Here is a 27,040-nt window from a genome sequence, read left to right on the forward strand (position 1 = left end):
TATATGTGCAATGGAATGCTTTTCAGCCACGCGAAGGAAGGTTGTCCTGCCATTTACAACAACATAATACCTTGAAGGCATTATGCTAAATGAAGTAAGTCAGATGAAGAAAGGCAAATACTGTATGATATCACTTATATGTGGAATCTAAGAAGCCAAACTCATAGAAATAGAGTAGAATGGTGATTACCAGGAGTTGGGCAGTTGGAAGAAAATGGGAGGTGTTGATCAAACAATACAAATTTCCAGTTATAAGATGATTAAGTTCTGGGGGTCTAACATATAGCATGGTGATCATAGTTGATAATATCGTATTATATATTTGAAAGTTACCAAGAAAATAGATCTTAAATGTCCTACCACAAAAAAGAAATAATATTTAAGTGAGGTCATATAGGTATTAGCTAACTCTATGTTAGTAATTATTTTGCAATATATAAATGTATTAAATCTACACATTGTACACCTTAAATTTGCACAATGTTATATGTAAATTATATCAACAAAATTGGAAAACATTCTACATGTAGTGTGAAATTTTGAAATCTCAGCATTAAAAAGGATGTAATGCTAAAAATGTATATCCATGTTTATTTTATAGATAAGGATGTAAGGTAAATTTTGGGAAGAGACTGCTGGTATGTCCCTCCTCTGCTAGGGGATTGGAAAGTAGCTTCTCATATATGAAAGGCTCTATATAAGTACAGATAGAAAGTTTAATGTAGCCCCTCTTCCCCCAGAAACCACATGGTATTACATAATATAAAAATAAAATGTTATGCATATTATGATAAACAAATATACTCTTTAAAATATTGTCAGGGTAAAAGAGGTTTTATAAAAAAAACCAAAAAACTTTGCAAGGGAAAGACCATTTGTTTTTCCTTGATGTCCAAAGCAAAAAATAACGAACATCATACGAGTAAGGCATGGTCAAAGAGCACAGACTCCATGATTCCAAGATCCTACTATATTTACAATGAAACAAAAACCTTTGTGAGTCCTGCAACACTCTGAATGACCTAATCCTACTTGACTACTCATGCGATTCTCCTGCTGCTTATCCTTTCATTGTATTGTTGCCAGTGTTGGCCAGTATTCTGCACTTTACCCCCATCAAGCTCTTCCTGGTTTGCAGGTCCCTGTGCTTGCTGTTCCTTTTGCCTTGTATGCTTTTCCCTCGTCTCATTCATAGCATTGGTGTGTATTCAGGTCTTCGTTGAAAATATTCTCTTGGAGATTCCACTATCTGAATGATCACTCATGGAATCTTGACAATATTACCCCACTTACTACCTTCAGAGCACTAATCTAACTGTTGTTATAGAACTTTATATTTGCCCAGTGTTTGCTTTTCCCCTACAATTGAAATATAAGCTCAATGAGGGCAAGAGACCTCATTGACATTACTCAGTTGTATCTCTAGCTCCTAGCATATTGCTTAGAAATATGTTTGCTTGAAATATTTATAATATTCATTGGGTATATAAACAAACATGAATTCAAATAATTTGGTTTTAAAAAAAAGTGAGGAGGCTGCCGAAATAGATATCGTGCAGACATTGATTTCCTACGAATCCATTTCTTATTTATTTATTTTATATTATAGGAAGTATTACATATGTCTCCCTTTTTTCCGCAATTAACCCCTTCCCACCTCCTGCTTTCCCCAACTTAATGTCTTTGTCCATTGGCTGTGCATATGTGCACATAAGTTCTTTGGTTTATCTCTTCCCCCCTCTCTCACCCTCCATCTCTCTGAGGTTTGTTAATCTGTTCCCTGCTTCCATGACTCTGGATCGCTTTTGATGGACAGCTCATTTTGTTCATGATGTTCCATAAATAAGTAAGATCATGTGGTACTTGTCTTTTTCTAACTGGCTTATTTCGCTCAGCATAATACTCTCCAGGTCCCTCCATATTGTCTCAAAGGGGAAGTGATCTTTCTTCCAGTTGCTTAGTACTCCATTGTGTACATGTACCACAGCTTTTTTTTTTTATCCTCACCTGAGGACATTTTTCCATTTTTTTGTTCAGATAGAGTGGGAGGGAGAGAAAGGAAGAGAGAGAGAGAGAAACATCAATGTGAAAGGGACACATCAAGTGGCTGCCACCTGCATGACCAACCAGGGCCAGGGACAAACTGCCCTTAGCAAGAACTGAACCTGGGTCTCTCTGGACCGCAGGTCGACGCTCTAACTGCTGAGCCAAACCAGCCAGGGCTCAATGTACCACAGCTTTTTTATCCACTCATCTACTGATGGGCACTTGGGTTGTTTCCAGATCTTAGCTATTGTAAATAGCACTGCTCTGAACATAAAGCATATATTCTTTCTGATTGGTGTTTCAGGCTTCTTTGGATATGTTCCTAGAAGTGGGGTCACTGGGTCACAGTTCCATTTTAGTTTTTTGAGGAAGCACCACATTGTTTTCCATAGTGGCTGCACCAGTCTGCATTCCCACCAGCAGTGCACTAGAGTCCCCTTTTCTCCACACCCTCACCAGCACTTGCTGTTTGATGATTTGTTGATGCCCCCATTCTGGCAGGCGTGAGGTGACATCTCAGTTGGGCATAAGGGAGACAATACTTCTCATAGTTGCAGTTTTCTTGGGATTCCTTACTTGCTGTGTGACCAGGCTGTGGGTAGAAAGGATTTACCTCATAGAGTAGCCAATACAGTTTTTGCTTTATATCATAAGCTCTCATTGCTCCCTTGCCAACTGTATACACTGGACCTAGTGGAGAATTCTGAGGCAGACAGGGGACGATGGAACCACAGGATGCAGGAAGCCTTCTCACAGGAGAGCAACACTGTAGATACACCTCAGTTGTGTGAAATATGATGTGAGAAGTAGACTTTCGTTGTGTTCAACCACCATGATTTTTGTGACTATTCTTAGCAGCAGCTAGGAATTCTTATCCTGACTAATTAAATGTGCAATCATATAGAAATGTTTTCTGAGTAAGAATGCTAAAAATAAGTGACAGATATTTAATAATGTTATTGGTTTAATCTATTTTATGGTGATTGATCAACTTATAAAAATGATATTAATTTATATATTTTATTTCTTAGATTTCAATTGCTAACACAGATCCTAAAAGCATTAAAAATATAAATTTTAGAGATTTTTAAAGCTGGTTGCCAATTATAGATAATATAAAATAGAAATATAAAAAATAACCATTATATTTTCAGTATTTTGGCTTAAATATCATTACAAACTTGGCATGCTCTTGCCTGTATAAAATGAGGATTAATAAAACACAAATGTGACCATCATTAATGCAATTCAGAAACCCATACAGAGTGATTAAAGCAACCGAAATCGCCCTTGATCATATTTCTGACCACTTACCAGAAGTGTCTTTATACTGTCATTAGCTGAGCTTCTTTCTCCTTTATGATTTTCTATGTCCTTGTTAAATAATTGCTTCAGAACCAGATCAATGAGAATCTATAAAAAGAATTAAGATCAAACTCAGCTCAAATATCCTTTTCAATGTGGAACTGTCCTCTTTGACTTTAGCATTGAACAGTTAATGTACATATATGTTTACCACTGTCTCCCAGTTACCTCTACTGGGCAAAAGAATTGCAAGGATTTAGGATTTTTTACAGAATTCAATGTACCTACCGGATAGAGGACGGGCAGGGAGCTATTATGACATCTCAAATTCTACTAGTTCTAGGCATTTTCTCAGATAAATTTTTAAGTGTTTTATGGTTGACATGCGTGAAGAAAATATTCTGCATGATAGGAAAGAAGTAATTAAACCTAGTAGTGGTTTCTTTTGCAAGCTGTCAAGGTGAAAGGCTAGAAATTACAGAGCAGTGAATAAGAGCTGCTTGAATATCTTCAGAATTCGTAGTCAATATATTCAATTATATTTTTCAATTTAACACTTATTGGCTGAGAAGTTAGTGTGAGCGGGTAAATATTGGAGCTTGTGTGGTCACTGTGCTAAATGCATTTATGGTCTAGTATGTATAGTCTGTGAATAAGTAAAATATAACAATATATAAATGTTTTAAAAGATGCTCAAATATGTATTATGACCAACTGAAGAATTTCAATAACTCATGAAAAATATTTGGCTGAGGTTTTCTTTTCTTTATTTATTTGAGAGAGAGAGAGAGAGAGAGAGAGAGAGAGAGAGAGAGAGGGAGAAAGGAAGAGGGAGAGAGAAATAGAAACATCAATGAGAGAGAACATTGATTGGCCACCTCCTGCACCCCCCCCCCACACACACACACACAGGGGACGGGGCCCACAACCTGGGCAAGTGAACCAGTGACCTCTTGGTGCATGGATCAGGCTCAACCACTGAGCCACACTGGCCGGGCTTGGTTTGAGTTTTTAAATTTAATGTCCCTTGAATTTCTTTAGTTCACAAATCTATATTTGTATAGATCAATGAAAATAATCTTCCATTTGCATGTTCACATTCAGGGTTACTTTATCTTTTTTATACTTTCATTTATAGGCTCACTTCTTTGAAACAAATTGTGGTGATTTTCATAAGCCTACCAAAACCACAATCAAACTTTCCTCATTAGACAAAGCTGTGTCTCGACCTCTATAGTGTGCCCACATTGGCTTAGTAAGAGCATGGAATATTCCAGGAAGCTGTCAATTATATTGTGCTTTGAAAAGGTCAGATATTTGATTGACAGTCAAAATTGTTTTGGAAACATGATTTTTACCACTGTATATGCATGGTTTAAAAATGTTAAAAAGTTGTTCTATAACAAGGACTTTGTTTACTGTTAATTGCTATGTCTAGAGTGCATGTAAAATATATACTTGCAAACCAATTTTTTGAGTAAATGAATGAATCTGCTCAATCCTAAGCCCACTACTAGCAAATAGCTAAGTCTCTCTATTCACTTGGGTGACTAAAACAACCTTCTAAAATACTTTTTTTTGTATCTAATTCATTTTTGGTTTTCACTTCACTACAAAATTTATTATACAGTGTAAATAATTATAGTCACATCTCTTTTTTAAACTTCTTTCTTGTTTTCCCTTGTACTTAATATAGAGATAATATATGTTTCATACTAATTCCACTGTAATTGTATAAAGATACATGATAAACAAGATCTTCTATGACAGGTTCCCAAGTCAAATCGTATTTCTCTGTATATATGCCCGCATCACGAGGCTAGAGTTCACACAAAACTTACTTGATCCTTGATCACACCTAGCTCATTTCTGCTTCAAGACCTTGACACACTGTGTTTCCTTTACCTTAACCACGACTTCAACCTTTAACATTCATAATTATTTTAACATAAATCATCCTTGACGTATCAGCGTTATTTTTACAATGAGGCTTTCTTGATGAAATAAAATGTGTGATCCTATTACATGAACATTGATAGTTAACAATATAATAATTAATTTAACATATTTTTCCCACAAGTCTGAAATCTCCCTGAAGACAGGTCATGGCTTACCACACATGACATTGCAGCATGTGATAGGCAATCAATACATATTTTTTAATAAATCATTAAACAAAAATCCATTTGTGAGACTTTTAAAAGCTAGTTGAATGATTCGGTCAGTATATAATATATTTAACTATAAAATAATCATTATACAGTATGATACTAATAAATTAATATTTAGAAATACCTATTATTTGCCAGGCACTGTTCTAGGTACATAGAATGCAACAGCAACAAAAAAGAGTCCTGGCCCTTGGAGAGCTTATATTCAAGTAGGGATAATACAGAATAAATTATAAAATATACAGTATGTTGAAAGACGAGTGTTAAGGAGAGGAAAAAGTAGAGAAAGTGACAGATATTGAGTAGTGTTCTCCATGGGCTGGGAAAAGTGGGGCCAATTCTATTAGGAATGAGAACATGCGTAACTGGGAGATGTTTAAGCATATGCTCTTGTCCTTGAACTAAATGGTTCTTTCTCTTACTCATTGAGAACACTCATTGCTGAGCCTCATTAGAGACTATATGGTGTATTCTTTCCAATATTAATGAGGCTTTCTATTTTTCCTTTTACTTTAACCTTGAGGACCTTACCATGAATAGTGAGACACCCCTGAAAGGTGACTTCAGGCTTCATGCAACAAGTATCTCTGAGGCAGATGTAATAGTTATTTAGGAGAACCTTGCTAAACTTCCACAGAATTCTTTCTAGTTTTTGCAGGATGCTACATATTTGATAGAGGTGCATGAAAAACAATACAAATGACTCATTTTACACAGATAATTTGATTTGCTAAACTGTACCTAGAAGATACAGTGTGTGGAGGAAAAATTAGGTTAAGAATTAGAGAATTTATGCTGTCATTTTTGCTGGTGTGTTTAATTGCACTAACCTGTCCTGCCTGCCCCACACAGCCGTTGTCAGCATCCAAAGAGGTCATGTGTTTTAAATTCACTAACCAAGTATTAGATACTAAATAAATATAAAGTGATACTTATTCTTATTAAACTATTTAAAGGTATATAACTGAACTATCTTTATGGAAGGTAGGTAATAAGAGGTTTCTGATTTTGAACCCGTGCCTATGCATCTAAGTTCTTTTCCCCTGAAGATTTATCTTAACCTATTTGTTGAAGTTAGGATTAATAACTTAAATTCTATGTAAATGTGCCCAACCCATTTGATCTTGGATTAGCCCTTATTTTACATTGCAAATATATCAGTTTTATGAAACTGAAAGATACTTGAAATAAGAACAATAAAATAATAGCATGTTTTTATTCCTCCACAAAAATTTTCACATTCATATTCCAAAAAAAGGATAGAATGAACAAATTTTTAAAATATATTAGATTAACTGAATTTGACCTGGGAAATAATAAAAGAATGCATGAGTTTCCATCTTTGGGGATATTTTAATGTTTACCAGATTCAAGTGATTCTTTGAAGCATTCCAGTGATTAGCGATGCATATTTTATTCTTTAAGACATTGTTTTAGTTCTTAGAAGCTGCATTTTAGAGAAGGAAGATAATATCTGAAGATTTGCTTGGACACCAATATTTTGTTATCTTGAATTCTGAAATTCGTTTCCATAAGATGCATGTATTTAATCAATATCTCACTGCCATTGTAGTTTTTAAGAGTCTGTAAAATTTTATATCTATTCACTTGATACTGAAATCATTAGCTTGACTCTGGAATCATGGAAAATACTGAGTTCCTATAATCCTGTCTTCTTGATCTGTTTTTATAAAACTCTGTTAAGTGTGAGAACACGTTTACTATCAATGTGGTTTATAAATTTTGTATGTCTTACGACCAAGTAAGAACTAAGTGGCACAATATTAGTTTTAAATAGAATTATTTTGTATAAAAATATAAATATCTATAATATGTTAAGATCATTTTCCTTCACTTACGAAAATGACACTATTGTTTGCACTTTGTTCCTGGGATTTTCTTTCCCTCTATTAGTAGGAGGTTCGCATTGACCATCCTGAATTTAGCGTGACAGTGTCAATCCCAACCCCGTTCGTTCTCCCAAGTAGAAAAGGCAAAGTAAATACTTTTCCAGATGGGTTATTTATGTTCATATAGAAAGTACATAACTTTTGAAGTCCTGCTCAAGACTGACAATAATGAAGTATCTCTGAGATTGAGGCTGAGAGAACACTAATGGGCTGACGACAGCAGTGGTCACATTGGTGTAATTATGTGAACACTGTAGGAACTGTAGTATATGGCTGCCCTTCTACCCTGTGCTCAGTTCAGAGTTACTGCAATAAGTGTCTCTTCTTGTGCTTTAATTGGCTAGTGCCTTTGCTCATGCCATTTCCTTTGGGTGGAATGCTTACTCTCATGTTACAACCTGTGAAAATTGTTAACACGCTCAAATCTATTAGTATAAGATAGAGGTTAAGTTCTTGGATGGTAGTCAGGAACTGTGGGAACTTGAACCCCACTTTGCTACCAATTCAGACTGTGCTTCTGTGAAAGTCCCCTAACCTCTCTAAAGCTTGATCTCCTCTGTGAAAAGGGTACGATTTAAACTAACTGTATAGGTACAATTAAATCTAACTTCTTATGTTGTGAGAGTGAAGTCTCTCAGCCAACACAAAGCACTTAAAATGCTGCTACAGAGGGACAGGTAGTGGTTTGCTGTCATTTAGAAGTCTTGGCTGTTGTTACCTTTCCTCCCCTTAGCTTTGCATTTAAGTATCAATTCAAAAGATGTTGTTCATCTTCTTACATTTTCCAAAAGAATTATTACCTCTCTCATTTATTTTTCCATAGCACTTACAACGCTTAATACGCTGACAAGTCAGACTAAGTTCTTTTTCTTCATTTCCACTAATATGAGCTCACTGAATAAGTTATTCATTTCCATTTTCACTGAATTCACTACAGAACTTGTTTATTGTCACATTAAAATATTTGTTGAAAAATAAAATCGAAATAAACAAATATGTTTAAAGGATTTATGTTAAGTGAGTAATTTAGTTCTTAAGTACAACTCATGCTTTGTTTTATTTGCTCATTTAATAAATACTTAACTGTAATGTACAACACTGCACTTAAAGACTGACTCCTCCCTCCAAATCAAGTTAAAAAACAAAGAACTGGGGACTCATCTCAGAGTTCAAGTTGTGAGTGTGACAATGGCTGCTCTTATTCACCTTTTATTACTTTTAAATTGCCCACATATATATTTTCACGTAAAACCCATCAGTTCTTCAGGAAGTCAGAACAGTTTTCAGCTATATCGTTGAGCGGTGCTTTCATCAGGTAACTTTGGCTCTCCTTGTGATTCCTATTTTACGAATTTTATAATTCCTGCAAATATTTTCTTGTTAAGATACATGAATCTTAATGAAAATAAAAACATTCGATGCATCATTTATCTGTTTATTTTTTTCAGGTAATTTCTAAGCCAATTTAGATAAAATTATTTTTTCATTGCATTCTAACTTAAAAATAGGTATATATTATCTTGTATTAGGAAAATATCAAGTTAAATATTTGTTGAAATTTATTCAAACATTCTGCTTATTAAGTCACATAATATTTTTCCTTCATCCCTGAGCAGATTTGCTCATGGAAAATGTAAGTAATTTTTCTCAAAAAAAGAATTGAAAATTGAATTTTTCTTCCTCAACCAAATATATTTATTATTTTGATGAAACACAGTAAGAATGAACCCTTTAATTCTTGTACTCTTGCTGAATATTTTTTCTGTTATAGAATGATTGCATTAAAAACCAAGCTAATAGCCCTGGCTGGTGTGGCTCAGTTGTTTAGAGCATCATCCGTTATACCAGAGGGTCACAGGTTTGATTCTAGGCAGGGCACATACCTAGGTTGCAAGTTTGATCCCTAGTCAGGGTGCATAAGGGAGGCAACCAAATGATGTTTCTCTCTCTGTCTCTCTCCCTTTCCCTTCCTCTTTTTCTAAAATAAATAAAAACGTATTTTAAAAAAAGCTAATATAAAATTGGAGCTATAAGGAGATTAGGTATATCACAATAAAAGGTATGTCCATGTTAATATGGATATAAACAATGGCTTCTCTTGCCCAATTCAATAATGAAGTATTTGTGAAATCTACTGATACAATTTACTTACATCAGGAAATATTATACAGTATCTACATTATGTTATGAATGAGTTTGAAAAAACTAGGAAGCAAGCAAGGCCAAAAAGCAAACAAACAAAAACACAATAACTAAACAACAAAAAGAAGCATAAAACCAAAGTCAAGGCTATATTGGAGTCAAATGCCAATGCTAGCATTAGACTCAGTGGCAGTAGAGTTTGCGTCTGCTACGATACGGCTATGCACGTTCCTATTGGACAGACCAACTATAAATTCTGGACAAACAAAAATAACAAAGCCCAATTACCTGAATATTTTGACAAGCAACTGAAAGCAGATACAGTTGACTCTTGAACAATGTGGGGGTTAGGAGCACCAACCCTACCTAGCTGAAAATTCACACATAATTTAAATCGGTTTTCTGTAAATACACACTCCCAAGCAAGGATGAAATCCACGGTTGGTTGAATCCAAGGATTTGAAACCCCGGGATTGGAACTGGGGCAGACTGTATGTTTATTGAAAATAATTTGCGTGTAATTGGACCCCCACAGTTCAAACCTGTGTTATTCAAGCGTTGTCAAGTGTACTTAGAAAAGAGAAATGTCTTGAGATGGATTATCATGGCTGCTAACCTTGGTCATCAATGTAAGACTAGCTAGATCTCTGAGAGATAAAGCATTGTCTTTGTGATCTTAAAAAAAACACACTCTATGGAAAACAATATGGTGTTTCCTCAAAAAATTAAAAATTGAGCTGCCATTTGACCCAGTGATTCCCCTCCTAGGACTATATCTTAAGGAGCCTGAAACACCAATCAGAAAGAATATATGCACCCTTATGTTCATAGCAGTGCTATTTCCAATTGCTAAGATCTGGAAAGAGCCGAAGTGTCCGTCAGTAGATGAGTGGATAGAAAAGCTGTGGTACATGTACACCATGGAGTACTATGCAGCTATAAGAAATAAAATCTCTTACCCTTTGAAATGACATGGAAGGACCTGGAGAGTATTATGCTAAGCAAAATAAGCCAATCAGAGAAAGATAAATATTACATTATTGAACTTATTTGTGGAATATAATGAACAAAATAAGCTGATGAACAAAATAGATCCAAAGACATGGAAGTAGGAAACAGACTGACAAACCCTAGAGAAAAGGGGAGAGGGGAAGACAGAAAGAGATAAACCAAATAACTTATCTGCATATATGCATAAGCAATGGACACAGACAACAGTATGGTGAAGGCGGGGTCGGAGGGTAGAGGGGAGGAGGGTGTCAATGGGGCAAAAAGGAGGGACATCTGTAATAAATAAATATTAATAAATGAAGTATTAAAATTAATTAATTAATTAAAATTAAAAACATTCTAATATGCTGCAAACCAGAGCTATTGGATAGTGTGTGGGGCCCAAAAAAGAGTCGTAGAAGGGGAATCCCATATTCTAAGGACAATCTCTGACGAAATCTCTCACAGACTATTAGATTATATACTAGCTGGCAGACTCCAGGTAATAAGCCAACAATAAAAGAATTGAACCTAGGGCTGACTTGTCTCTCAAAATAAAGACATTATACTCGGAGACAATCAAGTTAACTGCCTTATAGAACTAAACAAGAATTTAATAAAAGCCCAATATTCTTTGAAGGAATGTAACATAATTCACAATGTATATGTATGTCAAATCATCACAATGTACAATATCTTGATTAAATTAAATATCTTGAAATTTTGTCAGTTATACTTCAGTAAAGCTGAACAAAGAATTATGAGAATATCAAATAAACTGTCCTGAGAAATTTATTATTTTTTGTTTTCATACTTTTTTTTCTTTTTCTTATTCTTATTGAGCACTTATGATGGATAGGGAGAAAAAAAATACAAATATATAATATGTGTGTTCTAAACTCCAAGATAATTTCTTTCTAAACTTATAATACTAAGCCATCAATGTGTTTCATTTTACTTAATTTATTTATCTTCTATTTTATTCTCCTCATTTTGCTATGTTGATGACAAAGTATTAGTTTAAAAGTATTCATTTGGATCATTCTGATAGGAAAGATATAAAATAATTTGACTTAAGTTATAAATAGGAAAATTAAATTGTAATAAGCTTTCATTTAGTAATGAAACTGTAATACCTGCTACCTGAACTGGAAGAATATTGACATTCAAACTTTTAATTATTAGAACTTAAAGATGTTTATGCTTGAGAAATAGGTGTTTCTTTGCAGCAAAACAATAAATGAGATTTTGAGCTGTGACTAATAAACATTTAATAATGATTATATTAGACTTTATTTTCCTTTGCGTGTTCTCTTGACGTGTACAATATAAAACAGGTGCCATAATATTCTACCGATACCAGAGTTTAATAATTTTTATGAGCTTGACACTGTTCATGAAGAATCAGGCCGCTTGCATTGCTGTTGCTTCGGAAAACTTAATTAGGAGCTAGGGAATTTGCAACACAAGTAATATAATATGGTTCACTCATAATGAGAAATTATTTAGATGCCATTATACTGAAATATGAATATTATACATTCAATGTTTTGTGATTTAAAAATGATTTATAGGAACAGGGAGAGGTAAATGTGACTAAGAAGAACAAACAAGCTCTGAAAACCTTTGCCTCAAGTTTTGCTCATTAGACAATTTGATCTTCTATTTAGATCATTATAATAGTAACTATTTTTGTTACTTTATCAACAAAACTCTCTAAAACCACAAAAACTGGCATTTCATTTCTCCTATACCCTTCTCTATTTGTACCTTTAACCTTACATAAATAGTTCTATTTTAAAACACAATTCTCTTATGAATAATCGTATTTTAATCCTTAAATTTGTGTCTAGGCACTGATTCATTTGGAGTTGTAACTGGAGCGATTTCTCATATTGGAATCATGTTTTTCCACTTGTAGTCCAATATCCGTATTATCACCAAACCGCCTCTCTGACTCAATATGAAGCAAGCTCACTAATGAGGTAGGAGCTTCTGCATGAAGCCTGCCTTCTCTCGCACATCCGGGTTCTCTGCGTTTCAGCCCTGATACTCCCCACTTTGGAACCTGTGGGTGTAACTCTTGGTGATCTCTGCAAAACATTCCTCGCAGCCATGTGCAGGCTTCTCTCGGATATGTACGAAAAACTGCATCTTCTGAGACTTCCTGGTCCACTAGGACTCAAGTCAGTTTTACTTCAAGTTTTCCTGACTCACTTGCTTCTGTTTTTAAATCCATAACTTTGTATCAATAAACATTTTCTCTTATAAAAGTAGTGGCAGATACTTAATGCATTCTGCTAAGGGTGGCCCCTACTCCACCTTCTCTCTTTAGTCCTACTTACGGTAGTAGTCGGAGCAGCGTGTTCGTCCCATGAAGCTCCTGCCCATTGTAGGTTCTGCTAATCCCTTTAAACCATTTGGCAGCTGGACTCCGTTTTGCCACCATGAGTGCTTGTGATTCGTGTTGCAGGAAGGAGGAGCTTAAGTGTGTGTCTCTGATTTTGTTGTCCAGTTTATAATCCATAGGAGTATTAAAAAGATTTGTATTGAATATTAATATTTTGAAGAGATTTATGAGAGTAGTTCATTTACATGATCTTATTCTGCTCAAAGAAATGAAAGAACATCTCAAGTCATGGCTGCTAGGTCCATGCAATTTCAAAAGCTGTCCTGAAAATAATATTTCAATCAATCATAGATATTTTGACTTTCACATTTTTCAGGGAGAATGTAAATATATCTGTGCTCTAGTGACAATCTATTCTACCTATGTAAGGAACGATATGCAATTATATTAGATCGTTTAACTATTTATGAGCATTCATTTGTACTTAAAGTAAAAAAAAATGTTTTCTTAAAAATTTGCATCACATCTCTAACTCATCACCTGGGTGGTCAATTAAAATTAAGATTGCATTTATTAAATTGTGCATCTCATCTCAATTCTAATGTTGTCTCTGTTCCATTACTATAAGATAATACTTTACCCCTCTTCAATTATCTACCCCTGAATTTAATATTTTAATTTAATAAATAATTATGTATTATTTTCAAAGTCAGAAACTTTCCTTCATACATTGCTTACAGATATTAATATTATTTGACATATCTAGAGAGATTATAATTCTTGGTTAGTGTAATTAAAATATGGCATGTTGAGGCATATTTTTAAAGCATTAAGATATGAAATATTTACCTCATGTTTCACCTTTAGCAGGTCAGAGTTTTCTTCATTAAATTAAATATATAGTTTATCTATATCAATTTATTTGTACTTTTTGTATGTGAAAGATTATGAAAAATATTTTTATGGCTACTGTTCATATGCTTAGTCAATATTTTAAGATATATATATTTATTTATTTTAAAAGTATCAAGTCACTTAAATAATTATAAATTTGTTCATTTTTAGGGGATCTTATAAAATGCGTCACTATTAATACAATTAATTGGCCCTGGCCAGTTTGGCGCAGCGGTTGGAGCATCGGCCTGCGGTCCAGAGAGACCCGGGTTCGGTTCCCGCTAAGGGCACGTACTTCGGTTGCAGTTTGTCCCCGGCCCTGGTTGGTCGTGCGGGTGGCAGCCACTCGATGTGTCCCTTCACATCGATGTTTCTCTCTCTCTCTCCTTCCTCTCTCTCCCTCCCACTCTACCTGAACAAAAAATGGAAAAATATCCTCGGATGAGGATTAAAAAAAAAAAAAAAATACAATTAATTGTCAGCATTTCAGGAATTATACTTTTTGAGGAAGATAATGTTCCAATAGACTTTTAAGATTTAATGGGGCAGGATTAGTTCTGTCCAAAAATATAGCAAAAAAAATTCCAAGTTTATATCCATTTAGCAATCTGGAAGAAGGAATGCTTTTCTAAAATCTGGTCCTAATTAATTATAATAAAGCAAATTCTGTTGAGTGAACTAGGTGTAAGACACCTTGCATACGATCTTGCATGTGGATGTTATTACCTTCATAATGAAGAATTTGATTAAAAAGTTGAATCTCTAAGAGACTAAGTCACTTATTCAAAGTAACTCTACCAAGAAATGTAGCTATAGATCAAACATACATCCATGCAACTCTAATTCATGGACCTTTTTACAATTTATAAACAAAGTAGATTTTTTTTAATTAAGTGAAATTTGACATACGAAGAATCAGATCTCCTTAATTACTCAAACAATACAGGTAATTTGTTTGAGTTGAAAAGGTTTTCTTTGCTTTGAAATGTCTGGACAAATACACTTATTACTTGATATTGGAAAGCATTTTTGGAATATTTAAAACTTGGGACAAAATGTAAGTTTAATGATTTATGAAGCATCACAAAGAAAATAGAGGTCAGGCTGAGTTGGTTATAGTTTAAAATGTCTATAACCATCTTCTAGAAATAAAACCTGGATCAATATGTATGACTATTTGGTATTATAAAAATGAGAACTGGTTGTATGTGAAGTAAGTATATTGAACAAAATATAGTGCTAAGAATTACTGCATAAAAGTCATTTTTAGATATACTTTGAATTACATAAGAACTAATTTTACTACATGAAGCAACAATGGCATATTACCATTAAATATAATAGTGATTTATTTTACCAGCCTGTGGATTAATGCATGAAAAAAAAAAAAGAAAAAAGAAAAAGAGAGGATGGGGGCTTATGAATTATGTTTTATCCTCCAAAATAGTCATAAGCAGCAAAATAAATACTTGAAATGTTTCATTGTGCTATATTAAACACTGTTATTGACTGAATGTTTGTGTGCCCCCCAAATACATGTATTGAAATCCTGACACCCAATGTGAAGGTATTAGGAGGTGGGGCCTTAGGGAGTTAGGTCATGAGAGTGGAGTTCTCATGAATGGGATCAATGCCCTTATAGGAAAAGACATGAGAGCTTACGTTCTCCCTAACATGTGCGGAGACAATGAGAAGATGGCTCTCTGCAAGCAGATAAAGAACCCACAGTAGACACTGGGCCTGCTGATGCCTTGCTCTTGTACTCCCTGGGCCCCAGAAATGTGAGAAATAAATTCTCCTGTTGAAGCCACCCAGTTGAGGCTAACTTATTATGGCTGCCCACACCGACGAAAACACACACTTTCTCTAAAAAGACACTACATTTGTTACACAAGGAGTTTGATTATTATGCATATTCAGCCATTGTAGAATAATTACACCTTAAATGCATTAGGGGTTTAATTAGATTTCAAGTAAACATTTATTTCTGAAGCTTTTCTTGGTGCATAAAATTTGTCCTGAACAATTGCAGAATTGTTGGAACGTGAATTTTGACAGTATAGGTGATCTGCTTATTAAAGGCTAAGATCATCAGTAGTAGATCATCCTTTGCCTTTAATATGATGACATATACAACATATGTAAGATGATCAAATTTATATAAAGAAAATTGTGCAAAGGAATTAAGAAAATTAGCTACTTCTATTTACCTCATCAATTTAGTTCAAAATTATCTAAATATACTGAAAAATATTTTTTTTTTTCCTTGACATTACATTTTTATGGGAAAACCATTCAGAAATAAAGGAATTTCTATATTATCATAAAATTCTGATGGTGAAGCAAAATTAGTTTCCTCAATAATGTTACACCTTTGATGTTGAAAAATGCATTAAATCATGTTCATGAATTTTATGTCTCTATTTAGTCATGCATTCAATATATATGTAAATGTGCACACAATATAATGTATATTGATATACATTATAATTATTTTTAAATTTTCCAAATTAAAGATAATAATTGCATAATTAAGTGCCATGTTTCTTATTTACTTTCTTTGTAATACCCAAAGAGCTAATGTTATTACGATTTCAGTAAAATGAAACTGATAAGTAGTCACGGGACATTGATGAAAAGCATCATCAATTTGAAATATATGCATTTGAATTTTGTCTTCTCAATCACATTGAAATAGTGTTCATTTATGAGTTTTAAATATCGAGAAGTGCATATAATTTCTTTTGCCTCTATAATTATTTTCCAGACTCAAATCATGCTCAAAATAATTTATTGAGAGCCATTGTAATCTAAAAGAAACAATGAGTCAAATATTCAACAGACCAAGTTATCATAATTAAAATACTATTATTTTTTCCTGGTAGGCTAAACTGCTGATTCTGCTAATAACTACTTATAGTTAAAATCTGATGGTGAATTACATTAGCAATACAATGTTTAGTACATCCATTTTTTCAATAGTTATTTTTATTGTATTATATGGGGTAAGGAAGACTTAAAGCAGACATATTGTCAATCAATATCAGGTATAAATGTATATTTTATTTTGGAACATATTTCCTTTCTTATTAATACAAAGATGTCAATTATACAGTTTAGTACTGAGTCACATAAAGCCTAACTGAAAGTTACTGAAAAGCATTTTACTAGTAAGCCTGCCAAAATATAAGTTATCTTATAGAACAACATTGGTTACTATGCTTGGTGATTTTTAAAAATGTTTTTATTGATTTTTTAGAGAGAGAGGAAGGGAGAAAGAGATAGAAACATGGGTGAGGGAGAGAAACACTGATCAGCTGCCTCCTGCATGCCCACTACTGGGGATTGAGTCTGCAACCTGGGCATGTGCCCTGCCCTGGCATCAAACTAGGAGTTCTCAGTCCATGGGATGACATTCAATCCACTGAGCCACATCAGCTGGGCTTCTTGATGATTTTTTAAAAAATTTTTCTTTATTGATTTTAGAGAGAGGAAGGGAGAGGGAGAGAGAGATTGAAATATCGATGAGAGAGAACATCGATTGGCCACCTCCTGAATGCCCCACACTGGGGATTTGGCCCACAACCTGGGCATGTGCCCTGACCGAGAATCGAACTGACGACCTCTTGGTGCATGGGTCGACGCTCAACTACTGAGCCACACTGGCCAGGCCTTCATGATTTTTAAAGATGCGAGAGTAGCATGCTTGTATCTATTAAATACAGTGATACCTCGGTTCTCGAACATAATTTGTTCCAGGAGGACGGTCGAGAACCGAATTGTTCGATAACCGAAGCAATGAAACCCAATAGGAAAGCGGACTCCACAAAGCATGACTCTCTCTCTGCACTCACACTGATGACGCGAGCAAGGCGCGCTGGGCCGAATGAACGCCATTCGGCTCAACTCGGAAGTTCGAGTTCCAAATATTTGTTCGGATTCCGAGACAAAAGTTTCTCGAATCCTGATTTGGTCGAAAACCAAGGCATTCGAGAACCGAGGTATCACTGTATGTCAAATCATATTTAGAGGTTATTTCTAAGATAATTATGTCTTTTAAAATTAATAGGATATTTTGTAAGAGTATACAATTTTATGACAAGTCTCCCAGATTTACTATTGAACTACTTGGGATTTGAATATAATTAAAAGAAGAAATATACCATTTTTCATCATTCTCTCAGGATGTTTCAATATCTTAGATAAACAGAGGTGACCAAAATATTTAGTCAATATAGATGCTGAAGAAACTAGAAACGACAATGAACTGGTTAGAGGCTTTCTATGTGCCCTGTGCCTGATTGAACTCTTGGCATATTCATATCCTATCATATTTTCTGGGCTTTAGCAGATACCTACTACATGTTTATTTGACTTGCAACTAGAGAAAGCAGAAAGATTCTGGTTAATAAAATTAACAAGGAGACTATAAACCATAGCTCTTAAATTATCACCTTGCCTTACATTTTGGAGGGAATTGGAAATTTGGTTGTATAGTGCCATTTCAGATCAACGAAGACAATTTACTAGTCTATAGTAAAAGTAAAAAGTAATAAACCCACTTCAGTATTTCTCCAACAACAGTTTATAAATTTTAAGCAGTGGTTTGGTTCAAAGACAATATCTCTCTAAGGGCAACGTTGTTGTACATGTAGAAGCCAATTAGCTCTGAATGTAAAAGCTACTATTTTAAAAATTAATTATAAATGACTATTTGTGGATTTGTCTTTAGGGTTAGGGTCTGGGCTTGAAATTTAAAAAGCCTCGATTCCAGTTCCTATAGATTAATTATCAATTATTAAACAAAAAAGCTTTTTCTTCTAAGTATGATACTTTGAAGGGTAGATAAGAATGGAAAGACAAATGATAAAAGATCACAGAGTGTCACAGAGTTCAAGGGGATGGGTGGAGAAGGTGGCAACAGTAATATATGTGCCTAGAAGACATGAAGTTCCTAAAAACAGATAATCAACAGGAAAAAAAAGATTCTGAGCCAAATTAAAGTTAGAATGTAGAGACACATATAACATTTGAACAATAGCAGCCACGGTCATCTGTGATGGAAAGAGAGCTTATCAATCATTCAGTCTAAACATCTTATTTTTCAGAAGAGAAGACAGTGGTGTTGCAAAGTTAAGTGAACTCTACAAATTCATGCCAACTTTAATACTTAAACTAACACATATTTAATGTTTAATTTTATCAAGATACTCTACATTTTAGATAGCCGTATTTAGCTTCATCTTCTCTAAAGTTATTATTTGATCTCTTTGCAAAAGAAGTATTCTCAAGAGCATTCTTTTTATTTGGTAAAAGTGAGACGATCCCTTGTATTATCAGTTACAAATTTTTAGAAATCTTGGGGTGCTAGGACTAGGTCTGCATGGAACTGATGTGGGAAGCCCAGGCCACAGGACACACAGACTTAGAGCAAAACAGCCCTGGGTTCTCTGTCTGTTGAAACGTCCCTGTTCCAGAACTGGGGTGTTTTCGTTGAGAGCACTCTAGGGATTCTGTCTATGTACCGTGTTCTCATACGTCCTTCTACTCGTCTTCCTCAATGTTTCCTTCTGCTTTTTCTCTCTTCTTTCGCTGATGTTGACCATATTTGGTCTTTGACTGGGAAAGCTCTTGAGTAACAGGACTACCTGTACTTAGAAGAACGAGTGCTTTCGTCTTGGGGCATGGAACAGGGAGACCTGGTGACACACCAGAGCATCTGCCGCCTCTCCAAAATTCATGCCACTGCCAGAAAATTGGTTATTCACGGGTACTCGTAGGCAGAGTATAGTTTTGGATCTGGGCCAGTGACCTGAGTTTATTTTAATCCCCCCTTTCTAAATGGATTTATTATGCCACCAACAATATTGGGTCCATTAAAATACACACTCCAACATTTAGGCAGTTGTGGCTGATTTGTAAGTAGCCACATGTGGTTCTAAGCGGTGAGAGTCCACGTAATCCACAGAACCTGGAACTGCAATGAGATACAATGACTGACAGAGCCTGGGATGTCTACGTTCCAGAGCACCCAGCATGGTTTAGTCTGTATGTAGGTGACAGCAGTGATGATCGTTTGAATGTTAGTTCATTTATTCATCTATTGCATTCAAAATTACAAATGAATGAGGGGTACAGGAACCTCTGAGAGGGCATTCTAGAAGAGTGCACCCCATTTCAGAGGCAGACAACACATTTCTGAGGAATGACACTTGAGTTGAAATGCGTGGCCTCTGTGGTAACCAGGTGACAATGGCCAGGAGAGTCATTTCTTTTACAGTGACAGGTATGGGACATGAGGAAAGGTCCTGTGAGGTGAGGGCAGAGTACATGCTGAAAACATAAAGAAGGTCTACGGCGCCTTCGTCTTCTGAAAGGAGACACATTCAATCAGAGAAGGAGGTAAGCGGGACGGGGTGCGGCAGGAGCAGGGCTGCTTCCGCCGGAGGACGAGGCACAATCTTCTATAAAGAGCCATGAGCCGCCCTGGCCGGTTTGGCTCAGCGGTTAGAGCGTCGGCCTGCGGTCCGGAGAGACCCGGGTTCGGTTCCCGCTAAGGGCATGTACCTCGGTTGCAGTTTGTCCCCGGCCCTGGTTGGTCGTGCGGGTGGCAGCCACTCGATGTGTCCCTTTCACATCGATGTTTCTCTCTCTCTCTTCCTGTCTCTCTCTCCCACTCTATCTGAACAAAAAATGGAAAAATGTCTTCAGATGAGGATAAAAAAAAAAAAAGAGCCATGAGCCATATGCCAGCTCATATGGCTTGGCCTATTGTGAGCAAGTATGTTAAATTTGTACATCAAGTGTCCTGTTAACTTAATGAGGAAAAACCCTTGTAATTTGAGAGTGAAATCCCCCATGATTTTTTCAACTATGAGGCCATTTGCTTCAACTGGATTTTAAAGATGAGTGGGCCGCCCTGGCCAGTTTGGCTCAGCGGTTAGAGCGTCGGCCTGCGGTCCACAGAGACCCAGGGTTCGTTCCCGCTAAGGGCACGTACTTCGGTTGCAGTTTGTCCCCGGCCCTGGTTGGTCGTGCGGGTGGCAGCCACTCGATGTGTCCCTTTCACATCGATGTTTCTCTCTCTCTCCCTTCCTCTCTCTCCCTCCCACTCTATCTGTACAAAAAATGGAAAAATATCCTCGGGTGAGGATAAAAAAAAAAAAAAGAAAAGAAAAAACTAGATTATACATGTATAGAATTAGTAAAAGTGAAGTGAATGAATTTATTTAAAGTATATTTAACATTTACAAAAGAGATCTCTGTTAATAATTACAGTAATCATTTTTAGAGGCTGAGGTACTTAATCTCAAATACCTACCATCCAAACCAATGAATTACCTATTTGATTAATACTTGAAATTTTAACCAGTGCATTTTTAAATTATTATGAGTTACGATAGCATCATTTTGACATATTACTTTCAGTTAACATGATTCTTTCTATTGGTTATGAGGCAACTTAAGAAAAAAAACACCTTTATGTCTTTTCAAAAACCAGTCTCTTAAATCTTTCTTTCAGTTGTCCCATAGTGTTATTAAATTACTATTTAGTTTGGGGCAATATATCATGAGTTGCATGAAAGAGATTTGTGAGCTTGTAGATTTAATTTTTCATGATGTTCCATAAGCCTGTTCTTCTTTTTTTTTTTTTTTTTTCCACTGAGTTAGGCAATCAATTTTTCTTTTGCTTCCATGTTGATATCACTTAATTACACAGTGGTACTAATCTCTTTAATGTTCAGTTTTATAAAGAGAACAAAAATTACCCCAGTTTGTGTTGTTGGACATGGGAATAAAGAATGGCCAAGAGAAATGTGAATCAGACACTGTTTTGCCTTATTCTGCATTCTGCCCTGTTCAAGTTCTTTATTCTCTCCTCTGGGGAAACAACACAGTGTACTTTCTAGATTATGTTCTCAAAGTTAAGAAGATTAAAACTTACAATATATGCATGTAGTGTATACATGACACACAATAACCTATACAATTTAGAGAAAGAGATAAAACACAAATAATAATAAATTAGAACTTGTATACCAATCAACTCCCTCCTCCAAAACAAACAAAACACTCCTAGTATTGTAGAATCCCCTGTGATTTCTTCTCTTATCTCATCCCATCTCTACCAGCTCCCGAGTTAAAAACAATCCTAACATTGAACAATTCCTCGTATTCTTTTCAGACATTCCTGTCATCTATGTATGTTTCCTTAAAATATGCATTGTTCAAATTTGCATGCTTCTAGTTTTATTTAAATGAAAGCCTGTGATATATAGTCTTTCTATGATTTGCTTCTTTCACTTACCACTAAAATGTTGTAATCCAACTATGTCAGTGCATGTAGCTGAAACTGATTTCTTTTCATGGGTGTTTATTTAGTGATTAGCCCCAGTTCTTCACACTTCCCTGCGTCCACACCCTTCCTGATGCCTCATCGTGGTCAAGTACACTTCCTTGTTTATTGAATTGGGGCTTGACCATGATATGTTGACATGTCTTGGCTTTAAATTGAACAAAATCTAAAAATATATGGCTTTGGCTTTGCAGAACTAGTCAAGGCCAAAACTATGATACATTTTTGTTAAGAATTTTAAAAGATTTATAATGACAACTTGTTATTATTTCAGCTGGAAATGGACTCCAATAAAGATTAAGAGAATAGACCTACAGAAGCCTGGCGTGTTTAAAGTATTTCTACTTTAGAGAGATAGGGCACATCTTAAAAGAATTGTGTGTGTGTGTGTGTGTGTGTGTGTGTGTGTTTTCACACATTAACTTGATTGGAATCAAATATTTGGAAAGCCCACGTATTTAGTGAGAGCCATAATGGCAAAAGCATTGACAAAGGGAGTTAGCCTAAGTCAGTAACTTTTAGCCTATCCACAGATAAAGGGGTCTCCTGCTGACCTGTGAGAAATAAATGCTTTTCCTTGATCCACTGAGAAAGTTGTCTTACGGAATAGCCACCTGATTCAGCAGTATGGTATGTTACTCAGTCAATGCACCATCATTTTGTATCCTTGACACAGTGATGGATATTTAGGTTATTTCCAGTTTGGGTAATTAGGCGGTTCATCCTCAACTCCCAACTTATAATTCTATATGCTGCCTTTGATTCTGAGGCTGGAACTTCTGCAAATCGCTTTCCCACATTGTTCGCTTACGCCAGGCTAGGTTCCATGAATAAGGGTGTTCTAGGGGGACAGCAAGGCTAGAGCGGGAGGGATAGTTTTGCTTGTTCCTCTTATTCCTGTTGCTTCTGTCTGCTTCCTTTGAGAATCATCCTAACAACGTCTTCACCTCAGCAATAGAAGTTCCTTCCAGAGCAATAGCTTGATCCACTTTGTAGTTTTACCAAAACTCAAAAAACTTTGTGTACCCTCAGAGACACAAGCACCAAATAGTTGGTGCTTTTTCTCATAGGTCTAGATCCAAGCCCACCACTCCTTCTTCAGAGGTATCAGCTACCTTTCAACTCCGTGGGCTTTTTGTTAAACTCTTGAATTTTAATGTTTGCAATATTTCCTATGTTTGTCCCTTAGTCAATACTTTTTACATTTAATCTTTTCTTTTGAAAGAACTGCAATGATTTCTATATGCTGACTGAATCTTCACCATTGTTTTGAAGATTGTAATGAATGTTTTGAACATTACTATCAACAAGTATATTTAAGATTTTCTGTTACTTATGTTCCAAACAGTGACATTGGATCTTGAGATAGTTACATGCTTAACTACAAGGAAATTCTCATTCTCTCCACAATGTGGTTGTGTGAATTCACATTTCCAACAGCAGTAACCAAGAGTTCCCAATCCTAACATTCCAATCAATGCTGATGGTCTGACCTTTTTTTCTAGTGGTTGTGAAATTATAGCTCATTGTCACTTTAATATGCATTCTTTAGAGTCCTAATGAGTTTGAACATCTTTATATATGTATAAAATCATTTTAGTGGTGGTACTTGAAATTAAGTAATGGTACATTCATAGAAATAATATCTTTGCTAAAATCACTTCATCACTGAGCTCAGGACTGCAGTAAAAGCATCATTGTTAAAGGGTGCGTGACCTTCCTAGACTTTCACCCAATATAGCAAATGTAGGTTCAAGGCTACTGTAAAAAGGGAAGGTAGGATAAAAGTGAAGAAATTGTAGAAAGAAAAGTCTCTACCACGGATCAAGTAAGGAAAAAAACACAAGAACAACAGCTTCCCCCATTTTCCTCAAATGTAAAAGTGCAAAGTGGTCTCTGAAAGGCAGACACAAGCTGTCTAATGACCATTTAAAGCCCTCCTCCTTCAAAACCCAGCGACGGTGTCCAAGAATCAGTGTCTCAAGGAAAATTGAGGCAATTATCTTGTTCTTATCTGTCATAACTAAACATCTGCCTTCTCCCAACATTTGTAGATGAAATCAGTATGCCTTGGTGTGCAATATGACCACAATTAAAGGGAATGCAGAAAGAAATGGTGTTAGCAGGGAAATTAAATCGCTTAAATATTGAGATAATATACCCGGAATCATGATATCAATACCTATCTCTCTAGTTTACCCTACTCAATTAGATTTTTGTCTTAATCTTGCAAAAGTAAAACACTTTATTCAAGTACTGAAGGGTGGGCATTAATTACATATAGACATTGTCAGTACTGGGGATATAGACACTAGGACAAATAAAATCTCCAAATATATATCCTCTATCCATAATATACTTTTTTGAAATCAAAGTACAAAGCATGAAAATACAGCCCATGTGTGCTGAGATAAGGGTTTTCCTGTGCAGAAAATCAGTTATTTCTTCTAACATAATTTTTTAAAGTCTCCTAGGAACAAAATGTACAGAGTCTTTGGAGATTTTCTGCATGTTCAGAGTCCAACATTTTGGTAAACTATGCACAAATCTTCTTTGAGATTAAAATCGTGTTTTAGGAACTAAGAAACATTCATTTTGAGGCAGGCAATTAAGCTCCCAACAAGAGGCTTCAGCTTTCTTCAGTGACAGGGAATGCTGGAATCCAAAAGGAAATATTGCTAGCACGTTGTCTTTCTCCAGCTATGGAAGAAATTGTTGCAGATACATAATATCTTTAAGAAAAATCCTGATTATTTTAGAGATGTATACAAGGAAGCAGAATGAGCTTGAGGTTAAGAAAGTTCTTGGAGGTTAAATTAGTTGTAGTTTTGCTTTTGCTCATCTGTAAAGGGACCATTAGAACATGATATATTCACAAGAGTATTCAAAGATGAGATACTAAATGTACAAAGGTACTTTACAAAATGTCAACTATATATAAGAAAAAGTCATTATAAACACATCCATAGAGAGTCTATGTGTACAATACCTATATATGTGTATGTATACACTCATAGACATTATACTGAAGCCTGAGTATTTGCATAGAGTACTGCGGTCATCAGATTTAGAAATATTTTAAGAGAGGAAGTGGTAATGTTGATATTTCAGTCCTTTTTGTATTTTGATTAGAATTCAGATAAATATAGCTCTTTATGTTATAAGCCATCTTTAAGAATGTTTTTATTGCCCTGGCCGGTTTGGCTCAGCGGTTAGAGCATCAGCCCGCAGACCAGAGAGACCCGGGTTCTGTTTCCGCTAAGGGCAGGTACCTCCGTTGCGTTTGTCCCCAGCTCCAGTGGGGGTCGTGTGGGTGGCAACCACTCTTTCTCACATCGATGTTTCTCTCTCTCTTCCTCCCTCCCACTCTATCTGAAGATAAAATGCAAAAATGTCCTTGGGTGAGGATACAAAAAAATAATGTTTTTATTGATATCATTCTTAATATAATTTACTTAATTGTTTCATGATACCCAGGTTTACTATCTTTGAGATTAAATATGTAAAATATGAAATATTGTACATGTTCTCTATCAAAGAGGCTATTTTAGCAACTTATAGCAACAATAAATAATTAAATTTTAATTAATCAATTGTTTTAATAAAAACATTGCTGTCTAAATTATCATTGAGCTTTTAGGAGAGACACGATTCCTATGAGACTGGTATGGTAATTTGTATTCACAGTACTTTTCCTGTCAAGTAAATAATATTCTTTATCCACTCATTCTGTGGTTTCTACCTTATGGATATACAGTTAACATTGAAATAATAGTCAGTACCTAAATTTGTCACCTAAACAGGCAATTTCTAAAAAAATATATAAATAAATAAAATAACTTTTTCTTTTTTTTCTTTTTTTTTTTTATGAATTTTTATTTATTTTTTTTGTTACAGATATTTTACCTTTTTACCCCATTGGCACCCCCCACCCCACCTCCCCTCCACCCTGTCCCCGGCTTAGTTGTCCATGTCCATTGGTCATGCATACATGCATATAAGTTCTGTGGTTTATCTCTTCCCACCTCCCCACCCCCCATCCCCTCTTCTGAGGGATGTCAGTCTGTGCCCTACTTCCATGTGTCTGGGTCTACTGTATTCCTCAGACTGTTATGTTCATTATATTCCGTATATAAGTGAGATCATGTTTTATTTTTTGCACTAAAATCATGAGTTTAAAATTCATAGCATAATTTAAATTCTTTATGTTCAAATATAGTATAGGAAAATGGTCATTCTGGTGTAAAGTGTATATATTACTAAAACCAAAACCAAAAAAACCAACAACAAAAGGAAGAGAACCCAGATTCACAAATTATCATTTTGCTTGTTCCTCAAATATTAGTTGGAAGATCAGTTTACATCAGAAGTTTGGATTAAGAATTATTATTTAGTTGTAAATGGTAGTAATTTTTAATTTTTTTTGTCTGAGTTCACTGAGATAATGAATACTAGAAAATTATATCTTCTACATGTTGAATCCATACTTAAGATTCAATTCTACCCTAATATGTAATATCAAAGCTATAGTCAACTTGTGAATAGCTCATTTAGTTACAGTTTTTATAAAAGTAATTCATTATGTACAAAATACTAAAACATCTTCAAATTCATTCCCCAAATAGCTCAAAATCAGATGAAAAATTAATACCAAATTGTGTTCTCTTTGATTAAAATACCAACACAGTATTTTTATCATTATTCTCAGACATTTTTTACATAAAATAATGGTCCAGATATATTGGACTATGAACATGATAGCATGCCCTTAATCACATCAGCTCCTTTTAAAAGTCATATAATTACAAAGGCAGAAATGTCATGATTTTTAAAGACCCTGATAGGACCAAGATTAGGGCTCTTGATGGCATCACGC

The sequence above is a fragment of the Molossus molossus genome, unplaced genomic scaffold (assembly GCF_014108415.1).
Source record: "Molossus molossus isolate mMolMol1 unplaced genomic scaffold, mMolMol1.p scaffold_m16_p_4, whole genome shotgun sequence".
Classification (NCBI taxonomy): domain Eukaryota; kingdom Metazoa; phylum Chordata; class Mammalia; order Chiroptera; family Molossidae; genus Molossus; species Molossus molossus.